Source organism: Strix uralensis, chromosome 18, assembly GCF_047716275.1.
Source record: "Strix uralensis isolate ZFMK-TIS-50842 chromosome 18, bStrUra1, whole genome shotgun sequence".
NCBI classification, from domain to species: domain Eukaryota; kingdom Metazoa; phylum Chordata; class Aves; order Strigiformes; family Strigidae; genus Strix; species Strix uralensis.
Genome location: NC_133989.1, coordinates 4088879 through 4095908, shown reverse-complemented (window position 1 = coordinate 4095908; position 7030 = coordinate 4088879).

The following is a 7030-nucleotide window of genomic DNA, read 5'->3' as shown; positions in this document are numbered from 1 at the left end:
CCTAGAGCGGCCAAGCACAGGTAAAGGGGCTTCTCCTCCTCCCCTCCCCGCCAGGTCCTCTCCCCCGCTGATGAGGAATCAATCGAAATGTGAAAGGGGCCCTGGGCAGCGATGCAGGCAGAGCAGTTTCTCACTGCTGGAAACCCTTAGCAGGCAGCCAGCTGGCAGGGCTCCTTCCTGCCTGCCTGCCTGCCCGCGGCTGTGGGGCCGGATGGCTGGGGATGTGGGATGCTGGGGATGTGGGATGGCTGGGGGTGTGGGATGCTGGGGATGTGGGATGGCTGGGGTTGTGGGATGGCTGAGGGTGTGGGATGGCTGGGGATGCGGGATGGCTGGGGATGCGGGCGTTCGTGTTCAGTGCTTGGGAAACACGGACGCCGGACGCCCAGCCAGGCAGACACCCGGGGGATGATTTCTGTCTTTGCAGAGCTCAGCGGCTGTACTTCCACCCATGGCGAACGCTACCCTCAGTGCAGCTCCCTGGGCTGGAGCAGGGTTGTCCTTTGGGTTCAGGACACCATTTCTTTTGCATGGAAATGGGGACAAGGAGAGATTTTATCCTTCTTTCACCACCAGGATGAGGGAATTGCTACTTGCCAGCTGCAAATTCAACCAATCTGCCTTCATCATTAGAGACGTCTGATTTGGCATTTAGCTTAGTCAAGGTAGCAAACCCTGGTTTTTCATAGTGCCCAGACTGAGTCCACCTTACTTTGCTGTTACCAAATATACACACAGTAATCAAAATGATCCATGGTACTTTAATAGACACAGTAATACAGCCCCTTCCTCCACCACAGGGTCCTTTCTTCACTCCTGACAGCCATTCTTCCACCTAATCACTTGTTTTCTCCCATTTTCTGAAAGAGCTCCCTTGGACAAAAATAATGCTGGACATGTAAGACATCATTGTGAATATCAATGAAGGTTTTTTTTTCTTTTCCTTCTGCTCCCAGTTCCTTCTCTGGGCTAAAAGTAAATAGAGTCAGCTGTAGCTGACACAGAAGCTGATGAGGGAGGCACATTAGTTTGTCTGCCTGTCGGGGAGTGCTTGTATAGCAGACTTCAGATCCAGAGCCAAACTTCCCAGCTCCATCTGGGACAGGGTCTGGGACAGGATCTGATTATTTTTTTTTTGGTTCATGCTCAAATATCCCATTTTATTACTTTTTTTTTTGGTGGAATTTCATGATGAGACCCTTTTAATACCTATTTTTAAAACCTATCTGTAAATTAGTATAATTTGTTTTGGGAAAGTTTAGATGCTAATTTTCAAGCATAGAAGGTACTGAGGAAACAAAATTAATCTGGATCTTATTTTGATGGATGTGTGTGAATTTGTAGCTACTAATTAGTTTGTTTCAGTGGTTGCCTAGGGACCAGTGAACAGGACTTTGTAACATTCAGTAGACTGTCCCAGCAAGTAATATGTTCGTATAAATATTTGCTGGATCACAGGTGCTAATTTTACAAAGTTAAAGAAAACTACATGCTGAATTGATTTGAAACAGTCTATAGTGTATCAGTAAAGTTTACAGTCTGCTATACCTAGTGGTTTTTTGGTTTGGTTTGTTTTTTTTTTTTTCTTTTTGCAGGTGTTGCTGGCAACCACCAGCGGCAGGGTTAAAATCCAGGGATTTTTTACAAAATTGCAGGGCTGAACTGGCATGAGCCCATTCCCGGGGACGGCAGATGCTTGAGCTCTGCGCTGCATCGCGAGGAGGTGGTAGCCTGGTGTGAGGGCAGTTGTCCTTGTGCTGTGTCCTCTGCCAGCCCTGGTGACTCTTCCCCATGCTCTGGGGCACAGTGTAGATGTGTCATCAGGAACACCTAAAAAATACACGTGCATGCCACAGGAAACACTCCTCTGCTGTCCGTTCATCCACAAAACCAGCAAAATGGAAAGGGAACTGGTGCTGACTTGGGGAAACACTGTGCTACTGAATTAATAGTATCTAATCCAGTAAATAATTAAATTAATTCACCCGACATCACCAACACCTCCATATTACCTGGGCAGTAGAAATCTGTTTGACTTTCTACTTGGCATGGGGAGTATCCAAAGGAAATTATCCCTTATACTGTGGGCTGTGAGAAGCATCCCTTTGCCCTGCCTCATGCACACCCATCCTGCTCAGCCGCTTGTGACGGGTGAGATCCTGGGGACAGAGATAAGTTACCAAGGAAGCACAATTTATTCATACGTCAATTCTGATCTTGCATCAATAAGTATAATTAGCTTCTATTGACTTGAATTTCCAGAAAGAAAGCATCATACAAGCCATTAAATTAATCTCTGATGTAAGTACTGCCATCCGTAGATAGAAATTTGGTCCAAAGAGTACAGGGGTAACTTGCCATACTGCTGTACACATAGCTAAAACCAGACATTGTAATTAATTCTAAATAAGATGCTCTTGTGGCCAAGTTTGACAAATAAACCTCTATTAGGATATAAAGCATCATTGATCACTGGCAGATCAACTGGCGGCAGCATGATGGCGCATGGGCACTGGGAAAATAAAGCATCTTCAGATCTGCTCCTGAAACAGAAACAGCCGAAGCTCGTGGGTACCCAGGGGGAGTGGGTGTCTAAAAGTTGGGCCCCATGGGGTCTCTGGTATCCCCCTACAGCGGGGGGTGGATTGAAGCTGTGAGTCAAAGCTGATCCATCCCCATCTTCCCTGCTATGGAGATACAAGAAAACGATGGACTTCCATCCCAGGGAGGGTGAGACGGGATCTGGAAGTGACCTAGTTTTGCCCAACTGTTTTTATCCCCACTGCAACCCCCTGCTCATCTCTACTCGGCTCCAGGAGCGGGAGTTTCCAGTGCCAGAAGTCATATCTGGAATTAGAAGAATTCAGGATTCAGCAGAGGGTGACATCTAGACTTTGTGAGAAAGCATGTTTTTTAAGAAGCTTTCCTGCTTACTGTGGAAAGCCCCTCGTACGCTTGCAATTCGGCTTTCAACCTTTCACAACTTTGACCACAGAGATTTTCAAAACTTTATTTTATATTGAAGAGAAGTGGCTCAGACCCTGAGCTGCCCCCAGATGAATGGGTGCAGCTCCCAGGGAAATTATCACTGAAGCGGAGGATACAGGCTGTTGTGTCTTTTCCTTTCCATGCTGTTACAAAGAACATGCTTATTCAGCCTTTTAACAGACTGGCTATTTCTACTTATTCAGCTTTTGCCATGTTCCTCATTATTTATGGATTCCTTTTTCTCTTGAATTGCTTTTCTTCAAGATTCTGGTTAAAATTCATGTGGTTTCAGCATTACCATTTTTTTTTCACTAAAGCCTTATCAGTGTTACCAATGTCTGCTTTTAAAATGTCTTTTTTATATTAGATAAATTTATGTGACACTAGCTCTTTCACAGTATCTTCCCTTTTTTAGTGCCAGCAGCTCAAAACACACTATCACCATCAATAGAATTCAAAATGTCTATCCTTTGAGATGAAACAGGCTATAGCAGGAAATCGTTATTATTCAGATTGTGGAAGATTTGGATGTTTTCCATTTGGCAAAGTGGTGTCTGGCTCCCTTGTATCTGGACACAACCTCCTCTCACTTGGGAAGCGGGAGATGCTGCCACTGCAACCTCTTTAAGGCAGAAAGTTTCTTTCTATTCCGTGTTTGTACAGCCTCCGGCATGGTGTGACAGGGGTGTGACATCTTATAATAATCACAATTAATATTTAACAAGGAAGCTGCAGAGAACAGGATATGAAAACCACTGTCTCCACCTGGGCACAGCGTGGTTGCCCAGGCTGGTACCTGCCCTGGGCCGGTGAGCTCCTGCCCAACAGCCAGTGCCACGTGCTGGGCAACAGCCAGAGGTGGGCTCTGCTCCCGGCTGCAGCCCTGCTCATCCTCTTGCGAGGTTTGCTCCTTCCCCATGTCCCACTTCCATGTCCACATCTCCCTGTGGCTGATGGCTGAGGGTAAACCCAAACCTGCCCTGTTCCTGCTGCTGCTGGGATGCACGACCTTCTCTCTTGTGCACACTTATTTCCCTTCTCCACTGATTTTGCAATTAGTGATGGTTATGTTTAACCAGTTGTTTGGATACCTCAGGGCTTATCGGCCCAGAGATATTTTGGGATTGCTCCTGTGCTTTTAATTCACACCCTCCCTTAATCCAAATTAGCTTTCAGGTGTGGACAAACCCCATATCCTCTGAGGTGAAGCTGTTGGTAAACAGGAACAGGAGTGTTTCCAAGAACATTCAGCACATAAGGACAACGCTGTGTCGTTGGCATTCCCCCTCAGAATCACAGAATCATTCAGGTTGGAAAAGACCCTCGGGATCATCAAGTCCAACCCTCAGCCTGACTCTACAAAGTTCTCCCCTACACCACATCCCCCAACATCTCATCTAAATGACCCTTAAACACACCCAGGGATGGGGACTCCACCCCCTCCCTGGGCAGCCTATTCCACTCTCTGACCACTCTTTCTGGGAAACATTTTTTCCTCATGTCCAGTCTGAACCTCCCCTGTTGCAGTTTAAAGCCGTTCCCTCTTGTTCTGTCACTAATTCCCTGGGAGAAGAGACCAGCACCAACCTCTCTACAATGTCCTTTCAGGGAGCTGTAGAGAGTGATGAGGTCTCCCCTCAGCCTTCTCCTCCTCACACCGAACAGTCCCAGCTCCTTCAGTCGCAGCCCTGTGGAGGCACAGCGTGCCAGGAGCCCCGGCCTCACGCTGCAGACGAGCAGGACATGGACGAGGGACCGGTGTGACATCAGGCAGAAGATGCTGTGCTGGAGCGCTCGCTAAACGAATGGGTTTGGTTTTGAAGCTCCCTGGCAAGGAGTCGTTGTCTGAACAGAGCTTCCTGTGGCAGAGGTGAGCACTTGCCCACAGGGGCTGGGACTGAAGGGGCTGCCTTTGGCCACCGGTTTATTTGGAGGAGGAGAGAAGAGGCATTTGACTCTGCCTTACATACAACTGGTGAAAGACAATCAGTGTTTTTGCTGTAACTTGCCACATTTCCTTGCCTTATCTCTAGATCACAGGATCAATGTGTTTCGTTTTTCCATTTTGCCCTTCCTTATTCTGTCGCAATTTAGGTTTTGTAAATCTGCTGCAGTAACAAGGTTTGTTTGGATCAGTTTTCTAAGCGGATTGCGTTGCTCTGCAGGAGGGGAGCCGTCAGGTTTATTATAGGTGGAGCTGATGGTTACACCTATGCCTGAGACAGTTGCTCAATACTTTCCATTGTAAAACCCCGTTTTAATTATTTTTAATGTTGCAAAACTTTTGCCAACAAGGCAAAATTTTCCATGCCATCTCCTTTACAAGGTAACTGCTCTCTCCCCTCATTGCCAACACAGAAGGGAAACAAATATGGAGCTAGATTCTTCTCCCTGTCCAATTTTGGGCTCTTGTGATTTTAGATTGCTGGAGAGTAGCCCCTGTATATTTAATAAAGGAAGAAATTGTCAATTAGCCTTCTTTTCGCTAAGCATGGGCATTTAGTTCAAATGCCCATGAAATGCCTGGGAGAATGATTTTTGTGGCAGGCTCCGAATGCACATGCCTTCAATTAAGACCTGCAAAAGCTACACAAATTCAATATTCCTTGGTCATCTAATCAGTGGATTTCTCTTTTCATTATCTCTTCGGAGAACTCTTCCAGATCAGCCACTTACTTATGACAAAGGCCTGTTCAGTCAGAAAAAAAACAGATAAATTGACACTTACTTTCTGTCTGTGGGCCTTTGCTTAAAAGCTGCAATAGAAATATTTCTGAGCTTAATGTTGAGCCTATAACGTTGAGCAATCCAACAATGGGTTGCTGAATCAGGGTTTACTGGAAAAAAAATAATCACTTCTCTGGGCAAATCAGGAAAATCTTAAAACCAGATTTGGAATGATACAAATTCTCCTGTCCTCCCAAAGATTTGTTTTCCCTAAAGATGAGTCCAACAACACCTGCCTTGCAACTCTGCCTGGGTGAACGCAGGAGTGAAACATGTGGGTACGGTGAGGTGGGATCCAGAGAGACCGATAGACGTCCTCAGAGCCAGCTGTGCCCACCCCAAAACACTCCTCCATCCCAATGTGTGTGAGACACAATTCTAAGTGGAGATTTCATTTAAAACCTCACATTCGTGCCAGAGCAAGGAGCATTATCACTGTTAATTCATGTCTCGTATATTGTCAGCACGTGGCTGACGGCCAGGAGCTGTCGGCTCATTGAGGGGTGAGTAATACTCCAGAATCAACAGACAGCGTGCCAGGTAAAGTATTTGGGGAGGGCAGGAGGGAGCCACACAGCAAAGGAGTGGCTCGTATTTTTGCTGCTGCACTTTTGAAAACATACTTTATACAAGCGCAGGTGGAGGAATAAATCCCATCACGATGTGGGTCTCTGCCGCCATTCCCACCTCTGACCACCACTCTTCCTTGCAGGGTGCCTACAGCAGAAAACCGTTCATGGTGCTACGTCGGCGGCTGTTCTCTGCTCTGCAGCAAGAGCCCTCGAGTGGTGCCCACAGCCGGGTTATCCCCCGGAGATGCAGCCACCCCACCGGGACAGGTCCACTCCTGCCTGCCCTGGCTGCCCTCTCTCCCAACCCCCTGCGGAGGTGAGTTCTGCTGGCTGAGGTCTGGTGTAGCGATGATTTCCCCACAGGCCTTGCAGCCATTAAAAACTATTTGTATTCACCTCTAATGAACAAGTTCTGTGCTACAGAACTAATATGCTAATTCCTATATTTGCTTTGCATTGAATTTCAATAAGGCCAAATGCCGGGTTCTGCACTTGGGCCACAACAACCCCCAGCAGCACTACAGGCTTGGGGAGGAGTGGCTGGAGAGCTGCCAGTCAGAGAGGGACCTGGGGGGGGGTGATTAATAATGAGCCAGCGGTGTGCCCAGGTGGCCAAGAAGGCCAATGGTATCCTGGCTTGTATCAGCAATAGCGTGGCCAGCAGGGACAGGGAAGGGATCTGACCCCTGTGCTCGGCTCTGGTGAGGCCACACCTCGATGAGTGGGTTCAGTTTTGGGCCCTT